The sequence below is a fragment of the Sminthopsis crassicaudata genome, chromosome 2 (assembly GCF_048593235.1).
Source record: "Sminthopsis crassicaudata isolate SCR6 chromosome 2, ASM4859323v1, whole genome shotgun sequence".
NCBI classification, from domain to species: domain Eukaryota; kingdom Metazoa; phylum Chordata; class Mammalia; order Dasyuromorphia; family Dasyuridae; genus Sminthopsis; species Sminthopsis crassicaudata.
Genome location: NC_133618.1, coordinates 278,961,189 through 278,973,522, shown reverse-complemented (window position 1 = coordinate 278,973,522; position 12,334 = coordinate 278,961,189). Strand labels below are relative to the sequence as shown.

Here is a 12,334-nt window from a genome sequence, read left to right as displayed (position 1 = left end):
TAGAGAAACTATTGGCTCATGATGAGCCAACTACATAGTAGAGACATTTGAGAAAAGCTGACTAATTAGATATCTAGAAAAAAGAGAAGTTTATTCTGTGGGCAGAAACTAGTGAATCTGTCTCAGTTCTGTGGCTCAGAGAACTATGGAACACATTCTTCTTTAGTTATTAAGGAGTCCAAGAAGAGTAGGCATATAAGCATAAGCAGTGAGCCAGGACAGCAGCAATATAATGTTATCCATAGAGTGGAAAAATGAGAGTAAGATAGAGAACCCTTAGTTCCCCTATTCTACATTACTTGTGTGCTTTAATTACTTTTCGAAATTTTACTAAGAGGTTCTTTCACGTGCAGTAAATGTATATAGCACATTTCATCCCATTCCCTTCAAGGACACTAGACAGTGATCATGAATGCCATTGATAAGCCGAAGTAGTAGTTTGGGAAGAAGTAGGAAAGAGAGAAATAGAAGAGTTGTCAGGAAACAAATCTCATCTTAAATGTATTAGCATAGCTGGCTATTTAAGCTTTCATCAATTCAGTTAGTATTTTTAAGGCACACATATACCAAGCACTCCATTAGGTTCTGGGAAAAACCCCAAAAAGGAAGGCTCTGAAGGAACTTAGATTCTACCTGGACAGAGGAGAAACAACATTTATACAAATAAATGAATATAAAATACCCACAAAATAAGTGGAAAGTCATTTCCAATGGCTAAGGAAACATTAAAGTAAATACTTTTAAAAGGAGAGAAACAAGGAGAAGGAGAAGGAAGAAGAAGAATTTCATGATGGAAATAGCCACTTTACAGTTTGTATTGTTAAGAGTCAATTTTATACATATATGTATATATCATACATGCATGAATACATACAGAGAGAGAGAGAGAGAGACAGGGAAAGGGAGAGACAGACAGAAAGGAAGACTAAGAAACATTTTAGAGGCAATGGGGTAACAATGGATGGAATACTGAAATTAGAATCAGAAAGATGAGAGTTCAGGCATATAATGAACTACATGGCTCTGACTTAATGAACTAAGACTCTCTCTGACTCTCTTTTCTCAACTGTAAAATGGAGATAATATTATCACCTACTTCCCAGAGTTGTTGTGATGATTAAATAAAGTATTTTTCAAAGTTTAAAGCATAGATGTTAGATATTGTTACATCTAGGACACACAAGCATTTGCTATATTTCAGTGCTAAAGAAACAAAGATGGGAACTAGGTAGTGTTTGTCAGACAGATGTGAAACATAGTTTTAATAGCCTTTTGAAAGAAGCTTAGATTGGTAAAATAGAAACTTACTCTTTATTTGTGAACTGATTAAAAGATTGAACTACTTTAGAACAGTGTGGAAAGATTAACACATCTTAGTTAAGTCATGGATGATCATTCCTGTATTTGTATTCAGTGCATTTGTGCCCTATGGTTTCTTTTTCCCTGGGATAACTAATATTCTCCAAAATCTCTGTCCCTCAGGCTTTTATTGCAAGTAACTCCCATTTATTTTTTAGAAAGATATCTGGGGAGAAGTATAGATATGAACTGGAGGATCTAACCCAATATTCATTGTATAATTTGACTGTTTCTTAAAATGATTTGTATTTTCTAAAGTGATAATCTCAGCTGGCACTTCAAAATACAATCTAAAATCTTTTGTTAACAATCCATCAATAGAAATCCATAAAACATAAAGGCTTTTGCAATATTGCTATTGTTTTTACTAAATATTTATTGAGCATTGTACCAATGATGGGCTAGATATCATATACAATCCATACATTCTTGCCTGGAGTTCACAATTTAAACTAGGATATAAAACAAGGGAAATATGCAAGAAATTAATTTATCTGGGTACAAATTCAACAAATAGAAAATTAAAGTTTCCTCTTGCAAAAATCTACAAAGTATAGTAGCATTATTGCCTCTTACCAACTCCAAATCCATCCCACTTGCAACCTTTGCAATTATTTTCTATCTTTATGGGGTTAACCTTATTGGGGCTGATTAAATCCACGAAGAGGTCTTTCATAAAAACTCAATGGAGGGTCCAGATGGCAGGACAATAACTCCTTTTGTCAGAAGAAATAACTTGAAGATTTTTGTCTAATTAAATATTTGTGCTGGTGGGACTTAAATGAATTATTATTCCTGAAGGAAAAAAAGAGGAGTCTGCATTACAAATAATCCTAATAAAATACTAATCATTCAGAAATTTGAATGTTGCTTTCATTCTCCATCATGTTCCTTGACTGGAGCAACAATAGTATGATATTATGAAAACAGAGAGTAACAGTAATTGAGATTTCAAATGGGAAAGTTCAGCTATGGATAATCAACATTATAAATGTGTATGTGTGTGTGTGTGTGTGTGTGTGTGTGTGTGTGTGTGTGTGTGTGTGTGTGTGGTACAAAATGCCAGAAAGGTCGATTCTATTCTTTTCCTGATGTTTTCCAGTAGCATCTCACATGGAACTTAACTCTTGTCAAAATATTTTCTGATTCAAAAGCCAAACCATAATTAGCACCTTTTCTTTATAATGAAAATATCACCTGCATTCTTTAAACAAATAGGGGACATAGCTACTAGTTCCTTACCTCCAGACATGGGTGGAACTGTTAACACAAAATCATTTGCCCAATAGTTCAAATATGACATTTCTGCTATGCAGCTAAGTGAAAGTTACATGTTCCATCTTTTCTGTGAATTTCCTCTGGAATCAAGCTGATTTCCCCAAAATCACCCATTTTTTGGAATCCTGACTTGTATAATGGCAAAAGACAGAAACAAAAACAAAAAACAACACTGGTCCATTTTGCTCATGATTACCAGACGGGTACCCATGCTTTCACTCTGCCCCTTTGTTAGAGATGGTCTGAGAAGACTGTTATGATGAGTAATTTCCAGCAGGGGGAGTAGTTGTCACTAAAGGGCAGGTTTTTTTAACTGGCAACATCCCCACAGAGATACAGAAATGTGAAATCTGCAGAGTTCCAGTAGTTTTAGTTATGATAGCAAAACCTAGACTAGAGCTGCTCAAAAAAAGGGGGGGGGAAAGGTGATAGCTATCCATTTAGGTCTCAAAAGATCAAACACATTGAGACTTCAACAAAATGTGCAGAAGTGCTAGGATTGCCTAGAAGAATCCCTAAATTGAAAACATTCCTGGCTAGACTCTTTCTGTGAATTCTGCTGAATAAGATGAAGAATGAATACTAAGAGGAGAAAGCCTCTAGTGATTTTAGGTGTCTGGTACAGTAGAACAAGCATTTAAGAAGTTCTTTGTTAAAGGTTAGAACAGGTCAGGTGAGTTTTTTTTTTTTTTTAAGTGCTACACATTTTCTTAAAATTGCTTTTATTTTTTTTAAAGTTGACATTCGGTAGTCTTTTTTTTAGTTAATAGTTTAGTTCAACTTTCAAATTGTGTTTTATTGCCCTTATTTTAAATTTTATTTTCTCCCCTTTATTTGACAAAAGAGATGTTACTATTTTTATAGGAAAAGGTACACTTATCTTTGAGATGTTATACTTGTTTTTTTTTTTCTTTTGCAGAACCACAGACATACTTAAATTAATTTTTAAAAAATTTTTTTCCCCCAAAACTAATTCAGTCTTAGACTATGCCTGCTGATAAGGAAAGAGTAATGTCTGAAATCTCAGCACCCTAAAATAATAATACCTGACAAAGCTCCTTGCAAAGTGCCATACATATATTATCTCATTACATTCTCAGGACAACTTTGGGAAACAGATGTTATCATCATCACTATTTATCAAATGAGGAGACAGACTTAGAGACTTTAAGTGAATTCACCAAAGGTCATAGAGTTTTTAAGTGTCTGAGGTGGAATCTATAGGTCTAATGCAACAAACTATACTATCATTAATACGGTTTGGAAGACATTCATTAAAGGGGAATGAGGACCAAATATTTGTTATGGAAATGAATTATAATAATAGTAAGTATTCATATAGTGCTTTGATATTTGTAAAAAAAAAACCCTTTTAAAATATTATCTCATTTTATCCTCAAGACAAATTTGGGAGATATGTGCTTTTATTACCCTCATTTTATAGAGAAAACTGAGACAGACAGATTGAGGGACTTGCCCAGGATCACAGAACTAATAAATCTGAGGCAACATTCAAATTCAAGTCTTCTTGAACTCTTATACAGCATTTTATCCATTCTGTCCACCAAGTTTCCTATCACTTATTGATTACAATAGTCAGATGTTTTAGGATAAGATTATGAGGTCATAGTTACTCCATTGTATTTTAATTCTCACTTCTGTATAGTATCAGAGATTTAGAGCAATGAAGGGAATTGCTCAGAGGTTTACTAGTCTAGTGTTTCTCAAACTTTTTGAACTCAGGCTCCTTTTTATAATCATAACAATTGTTGAGCACCCCTCTCCGGAACTTTTATTTGAGTAATATATATTTACTGTATTAGAAAGTGAAATGTCTTATTATACCATGCCTCAGAGACCCCTTTGGTTCTCCAGACCACATTTTGAGAACTGTTGTTCTGGTTCAACTCTTTGGTTTCACAAATGAGAAAACTTAGGTCCAGGAAGTTTTCTTATTCAGCGTTACAGAGGTAGAAAGAAGCAGAACTCTGATTCACATCAGGTCTAGGGCACTTTCTATTGCCCCCAAAATCTCTGCTGAAACTTGAACCAGCACTTGGGGGAAGGGAATTGAAACCTCATAATCCTGTCCCATAAATTTATACATCTAAATGAGCACTAATTACTTGACTCTAGTGACTCTAGTTTATCGTGACATATATGCCAACAGTTACAAATTTCCTTATTTATTGGGGGAAGGGAACATTGATAAATTCCTTGAAGTAAGGATTGTGTTATTATAAATATTTGTCCAATTACATTTAATTTTTCATGCTTCTAGAATTTATTATTTTTTAATATTAAAATCACTACTACTATTATCTCTTTAATTTTTAACCCCCAAATCCAGAAATGCTTTACAGGTACTTATGCATTAATTTTCTCAAATTCCCTAAACATAGAGAGGCATCTCACTCTAACCCTATACCTAGTACCTTTCTGTATCTTTTAAACAACTCTCTGATTTTAAAAATCCTCTTTCCTAACTTCTTTTCTTTCACCTCAAAGCTCCTAGCAATATGACCAGTCCATAACTCAATAGGCAGAACTGGGTTCTAAGTACTTGGCCTAAAATAACTAAGGGCATGATTTTTTTTTAAACAATTTACTTCTGCTAATTAGAGAAGCAGAGATAAAGTGGTATTTGAGACTTCTTGTTTTCTGCCTTACTTCAGAAATCCACTAAGTTTACTGTTAAACAATGTGGGGAAAGAGGAAAGAGAGGAACAAGAGAAAAAACCTCTCCTGGAATATCTTGACATTTTTACTGACACAAATATTTTTTAAGAGATTTTACTGACAGGCAATTTTCGTTGTTTCTTTACTGACAGTTCATAAATGTACTTATGGCTGGCAGCAGCTGCATCATTATAGCACTAAAAAACAACCTTACATACCACTAGTACCTTATGTAACCTAAGAACTAAGAAACAACTTGAATTTACAAGTCTTTTAAATATTTCGCTTTACAGATAAGTATAAATCTACCCCCCTTAAAGGAATCACCAATTCTTCTGCATCAGTAACTTAGTTTTAAGTTTAACCACAATATGAAACATTTATGATTAATTTCAGAGACTGTTGAAAACGACCAGCGTGTGAACTTTGTGACCTTGGACAAGCCAGTTAACATCCTTGGGTATCAGTTTTTTAATCTGTAAAAGATCCGTGAATTGTATTCGATTATCTTCAAAGTCCCTTTGAGCACCAAGATTTTAGGTCTATGTTTAAACTAAGATTTGGCTTAGGGCTCGAGTGCCCTCAAAGAATGGATACTATAAACAAGTGATTTATTTGTGAAATTCCTTGAGGTAAAGCCACTATACATGAAAGAAAGGCTGGAAACGGCATAAAATTAGGATACACTGACACGCTACAAGTAATAATGCAAGCCATGAAAAAAAAAGCCAACCCCCAAGGGAGGTGGCTAATGGAGAGATTTTAGTCAACAGGGATGGAGTATTATTACCATTGCAATACTCTTTCCCTATGTCTGTCTTACCCTCTTGTTCTAAACTCTTTCAAAGCCTGTGTGTGTGAGAGATTATGGGCCTGAGCCTTACGTTCGCTAAGAAACAGACTCCTCCTCTTGGCTTTGGTAGAGTTTTGCCTTTCGTGGAAGTATGGCATTGACTCCAATACACATATATACTGCCTCTATAGTGAGTGAACAAATGTTTCTCACTAGTGATTCCCAAGCCAAGCCGGCTGCTCTCTTTCACACACACGCATTGTTAAAAACCCTTGCATGCGTGTGCAAGCGTGTTTGTGGGTCTCCTTTTCTTCCCTCTCAAAGAATCTGTCTGCTCCGGGACCGAAAAGGGATTGATTTTGCCCGTGCACATGTCATGTTTTGCAACAGATTAACCCGATCTCTAGTTCTTTCCTTTGCAGTGGAGTGGCTCGCCCTGAGCTACGGAGAGAAAACGAGGAATGAGGAAAGGGAAAACGGGGGTGGTGCTTAAGCTGTGTGGCATGTTGCTTTCAAAGTGTGGAGGGTGGGATCGAGGAGTAGGATAAGGAGGAAGGGAAAAGGAGAGGAAAAAAAAGACACACACAATCCCCAATGGGTGAAAGGGAGAGAAGGTGGGAAGGAATGGAGTAGGCGAGCGAACCAATGAATAGGGTAAAGTGAGGAAGAAAGGGGGGGGATTCAAAAACCAATAGGGGAGTTCGAAGTGGGGGGGGCAAGAGCAAGGCTCCCCAATCCGCTCCCCTCCCCCCCTAGAGCTCGCGCCTTCCCCGGCTCCCGGGAGACGAGAGCCAGGGCGGGGCTAAAATGGGAGAGAAGCGGGGGGAGGAAAGGGAGGTGTTGGGGAGGTGAAGGACTGCTGCGGGCGGGGGATGGGGGGTGGCGGGGGAATGAACGCGAGGGCGCGCGCGCGCGCGAGCTTGGAGCCGTGGCGGCGCCTCCGCTCCGGGTGTGGGGATGTGCGCGCGCGCGTTCCGGCGGCGGTGCGCGCCGGGAGAGATGCTGAGGTAAAGTTCTGGAGAGAGGGAGCGAGAACCGTCAGCGAGGGGGAGCTAGAGCGGCCGCCATTACTGAGCCCAGCGCGGCGGCCGGCCGGCGGGCAGGCTGCGACTGGTGGAGGGGCCTGGGGGGGAGGGAGAAAGAGGGGGGACGAACACCCAGCCGCGGCCGGGCTTGGAGATTTGGGGCGTGGAAGGGGGGAAGGGGTGACTGAAGAGACGCGGCGGCCGGTGCTGCTGGGAGGCGAGCGGAGAGTGGTGGAGGAGGAGGAGGAGGAGGAGGCGGCGGCGGCGGCGTGAGCTCTCCCCAGGAATGTCGCTGCTGCTGCCGCCGCCACCCCTGCCGCCGCCGCCGCCGCCGGGGCTGCTGCCTTTGAGGAGGAGGCGGAGGAGACCGACCGTGTTAGGTAGGACCTTCTCTTTTCCCCGGGGCCTGGTCAGGGTCGCTCCCCTCTCCACACTCACGCCCGGCGGCCACAACCGCTGTGGCCGCCGATTGCAGCCAGTTCCAATGGCTGTCTCTCTCCCCCCGACCCCCACACCCCGGGAGCCCTCCCCTTCCAGGCCGGTGGGCCAAGGAAGATTGGGGGAAAGTGTGATCGGGGGCCGGGGGTGGGAGACAGTGAATGTGAAAGACAGAGAGAGCCGCTGCCGCTCCCCAGGTGACGCGGTTCACACGGACAGGCCGGCCGGCCGGCCTGGGAGTTGGGGGAGACTGGAGCCGGCTTCCTCCCTCCGACTCCCAGTTTGCTCCCCACAGCTCCCGAGCCCTGGTGGCGAGCGGCATGCGGGGGAGGGAGGAGTAAGGTGGCGGGGCTTCTCTATGCACTTCCCTGGCTTCTCGGGGCTGCCGCCGCTGCTAACGAGTTCCACCTGGAAGGAGGAAAAAAAGGGGGGTGGGGTAGGGTGGGGGCATGTCAGCTGAAACGGAGTCTTCGCTCCGAACTTAAGGCCCCTTCGAAGTGAGCAGCTCTTTCACTTTTACTCTCCTCTGTCCTCCCAACGCCACCGCACAATCACACTCTCATACTCCTTCCCTTTTTCCTTCTCTTCGATTTCCCTAGCTCTTGGGGTTCGGGGAGAGAGAGCGAGAAGTTTGGGCCACGCCACCCTAAACACTAGGTCCTATCAGCGAACACAACTCCCATCCCAGCACCGCATTTCAGTTTCTACGAGAATAACCTCTAGACTCCCAGTCCTTTGGTTTCCACTGAGGAACTAGTATCGGGGTGGGGGGGGGGTGGGGAAGCCGCGCGGGAGCGCGCGCGCACTTATACACATTAAATATATACACACTTACCCATTCCCCTCCCCCCTCCCTTAGCGTTATTAGAAATGCTCTTGAGGTGGAGTCTGGAGAATGTAGACTAGGTGGAAAGGTAGTGGGAAGTGATGGAGAAGCTGGCTCCAAGGACGCTTGGGAAAATTATGACAAAGTTGAAAGGGAGAAGCTTACACTCTTTTTTCCCCCTATAAAACCTAAGTGTTGGATATATTTAAATGGGAGCTGAAGTGTTTTAAACCTAGACCACTATAGGCCTCTAGGTGGGTGTGTGCACACGAACTTTGAAGTTTACATTCTCAGATAATTTGATTTTACTTTGTGACGTTTGCAGCTAGGCAACAGTGGCAACATTTTTAAAAAGATGTTCTTTTTATCTAATGACAAAGGGGTCACTGTACTAATCTTTGTAATATCTTCAACAGGTGTTTCTTTCTTTACCCATATACAAAACCCTGGAAAAAAGAAATACAAAAAGAGAAAATTAGGAATGGTGACTTAAGAGTTACCATTTGAATTAAAGGATACTGATTTCTGGTGGTATGATTTTTCTACTATTCCAGACAGAGGATCACAATATATAGGCCCTCAATATAGATCTGACCTATTAGGCTGTCTTTAAATTACAAAATTACTGTAATTTTATGAATTTGTATGGCCTCTTTAATCTCTATCCATATTACTTATATTAAAAGCCTTACAAAGAAGGAGGAAAGAAGGTAAAGTGGAGAACCAAAAAAAAGTAAGATTGCTGCAAAGTCATTACAAAATCTGAGAGTGCAAAAAAACCAAAAACCCCAAACCTATCAGTTTATCAAGTCATAGCATCATTGTTTTAACAGATCTTATCATTTGGTGGAAGGCAACAAGAAAAAAAAATGAGTTGATTGAAAGACAATATGGTTGTCTTGTGTAGAATTTATTTAATTCAACTCATTATATTGCATTAAGAAAGTATTTTTTATTTCTGTAAGTAGGAAGGGATTATTTTCATCTGAGATGTGACCACATTTAAAATGGCTTTTTGAAGGCATTTTAAAGATAGTGTCCTAATTTTGTCATACAAATTTTTTATCCTAAACATTTTGAAGTCATATATTAAAAAAAAAAAGTTTCACAGACAGTACTAGTATATTTTGTTTCACTTGAAATTTAATTCTTTGCTATTTACCTTGTAAGTGAAGGTCAAAGGATGGAAATTTGCTAAAATGGAGATTATTTACATTTGTTATTTGGAATTTAAACTAATTTTCAATTTACAAAAATCCTATGACTAAGTTTTTTGATAATTTTAAAAAATCTTAATACTTAGTTCAGGTTAAGCAGTATAAACACTTCTATTTCTCAGGGTAGATCTGGCTTGTAATGAGCCTTTTACTTACTAAACATCTTTAAATACATTACTCATAAGACCTGGCCTTCAGTTTTCTCATCTAAAAAATGATGTTGAAGTCGATATTTTCTTTATGAAACTTATCGTTGACTATAGTAAAATAATCAAAAGTTGACATACAGTCTTAATTTTATGTTGAACAGCATTCACTTTAACATTTACTAAATATTTCTACTGTGTGCAGGGCATTGTAGTGCTAAGCATGAACTAGGTGTATGTAAAATTTTTTTAAAAATTCATTAAATCTTGCCTTTCAAGGTGTTTACAAAAATCTAATAGATGAGATAAGACGTGTACACAAACAAATATGGTAAAAAATAGAATGTGATAAGTATAGAGAAGAGTTTGGGTAATGTGAGAAGATATCTGTAGGATTTTTTTTTTTTTTTTAATTGAACTTTGGTCTTCCTGGACTTCAGGGTTGGTGTCCTAACTACTGTGCCACCTCTATTTCCCAGTAGGATATTGTTTGTATAATTTCACTTAAATAATTTTCAGTTTATAATCGTGACCATATTCATATGATTCATACAATTTTCTTAACTTTACAGGGCTTCAAGCTCTCGAATATTTTGGAAATTACTTGCTTTATGTGAAATTTTAATGCCAATTTGATAACTATTTCAATATTTCAGTTTGGAAGTCCAATATGAGTTAATGAACTTAAACTTTTTCAGAACTTTTCAGAGATGTTTTTTAGGAATTCTTTTATTGCAGAATCTAATTTTGTCACTTCCTTTTACCTTCATTTTAAGGTATATGGTAATAAACATTCTTCATTTTTGGAGGATTTAAGATAGCCAATATGTTTAATTGGTAGTTAAAAAATTATAGTATTAACATAATTTGCATAATGTGATAGGTCATGCCTAAAAAAGTCTTTTTGTATAAAATATTTAAAAGAATCTAGTGAAATTCAGTCATAAAGGAACACTATGGTGAATTTTTTTTGGTAAAATGAAGAAGCATTTTGTAACTTTACTTTGATATTTTAGATCGGTGATTTCATCTGTGCCTGGATACTCTTTCTACCATCAAGAGTGAAACCCTTAGTTGTCTTCTAATAATCATATTCATAGATATAGAGTTGTAAGGAACCTTAGAGTTATCTCATCCAACCCTTTCATTTTACAAAAGAAGAAAAGTCAAGCCTTTTTCCTTTTCTTTCTCCCTTTCCCCCCCTTTTCCTCCCCCCTCCAGGTTACATAGAAAGGAGAGGGAAAAGGGAGTAAATATTTATACAATACCTGCAGTGTCCTAAGCCTGGTGCTAAATGCTTTGTTTTGTTGGTTTTTTTTTTTTTTTTTTTTTTTTTCAAACATGTCTCATTTGATTCTCACAACAGCCTTGTGAGATAGGTACTGTTTATTATTCCCATTTTACAGTTGAGGAAACTGAGACAAATAGATCTTAATGGACTTGACCAGACAAGGTCAAATTTGAACTCATTTCTTCCTTATTCTAGGTGCAGCACTCTAATCCTTTGCAATACCAGTTGCTGTTATGGGTTAGAATTGGTACTTAACCTCAGATCCAGCATTCTTCTTACTGGGCCATATTGCCTCTGTAATTACCCTTTTCTTAAGTTAAGAGCCTACTTCTCCAGTTGAATGTTTATAAACATTTATAATACATTCATATATGCACATGTAGGTATATATGTATGCATGTATACATGCATGTATGTAAATTTAAGGGAGAACAGTAATAACTAGGAGATCAGGTAAGGCTTCTTTTAGGAGGCAATATGTAAATTGAACCTTGAAAGAAGCTGCAGTTCTATAAGACAGATACATGTAATATCTCTATCTCGCAATATGGAGTTTTTTCATGTACTTCTTCTAGTATATGGTAAAGTCTTTGGGTAGGGCTATTTTTGATTTTTCCTTTGAACCTAACACCTAGCCAAGTACCTCAAACACAAAAGATGCTAAATACCTACTATTCAGAAAGCCTTCAGCCAGTTAAGCAGGTCCTCTAGGAAAAACTATAAGACAGATATGAGAATATAGTACATTCTCAGTATGAGGTGATAATGTGAAGTGACAGAAGTAGGAAAGGGAATAAACATTTTTATATTGCTTGCTAGACACTGTTGAAAGGGCTTTACTAATATAATCTCATTTGATCCTCACTGCAATTCTTCCAAGTAGGTAGATGGTGTTATAATCCCCATTTTACAACTGAGGAAACTGAGGCAAACTGATTAAGTGACTTGCATAGGGTCCCCTTTGATGAGAGATAGAATGCTGCATGAGGAACAACCAATTGGCTAGTTAGACTAAAATATAAAAATGTGGGGGGAGGAGGGAGGGTGGAGAGGAGAGGCTAGTATGAAATAAGCCTGGAAAAACAGTCTGGAACTACATTATGAAGGATTTTAAATATCAAGTTTTTTAAATTTTAGAGGCATTAGGTAGCCACTGCAAGTTTTTGAGTCCAGGAGTTTGACATACTGTTGCTGATAATAGGAATATAACTTTGGCAACTTTGTGCAGGAAGAATTGGAGAAGGAAACACTAGAAACTGAGAGTGAAATTTAGAGGCTTTTG

General features: G+C 38.6%; 1 protein-coding gene across 4 annotated transcripts in view; it reads left to right on the top strand.

Moving 5' to 3' along the window:
- The first annotated feature begins 7,009 nt into the window (after nucleotides 1-7,009).
- Nucleotides 7,010-12,334, top strand: part of ARHGAP5 (Rho GTPase activating protein 5) — a 103,494-nt gene continuing 98,169 nt past the window's right edge. For 3 of the 4 annotated variants that reach the window (XR_012486421.1, XM_074289554.1, XM_074289551.1), the window contains exon 1: nucleotides 7,102-7,514. The gene's annotated coding sequence lies outside the window, so the exon portion shown is untranslated. Of the gene's footprint in view, nucleotides 7,515-12,334 lie in introns of all 4 variants that reach the window. The other variant, XM_074289553.1, reaches the window with a different exon arrangement.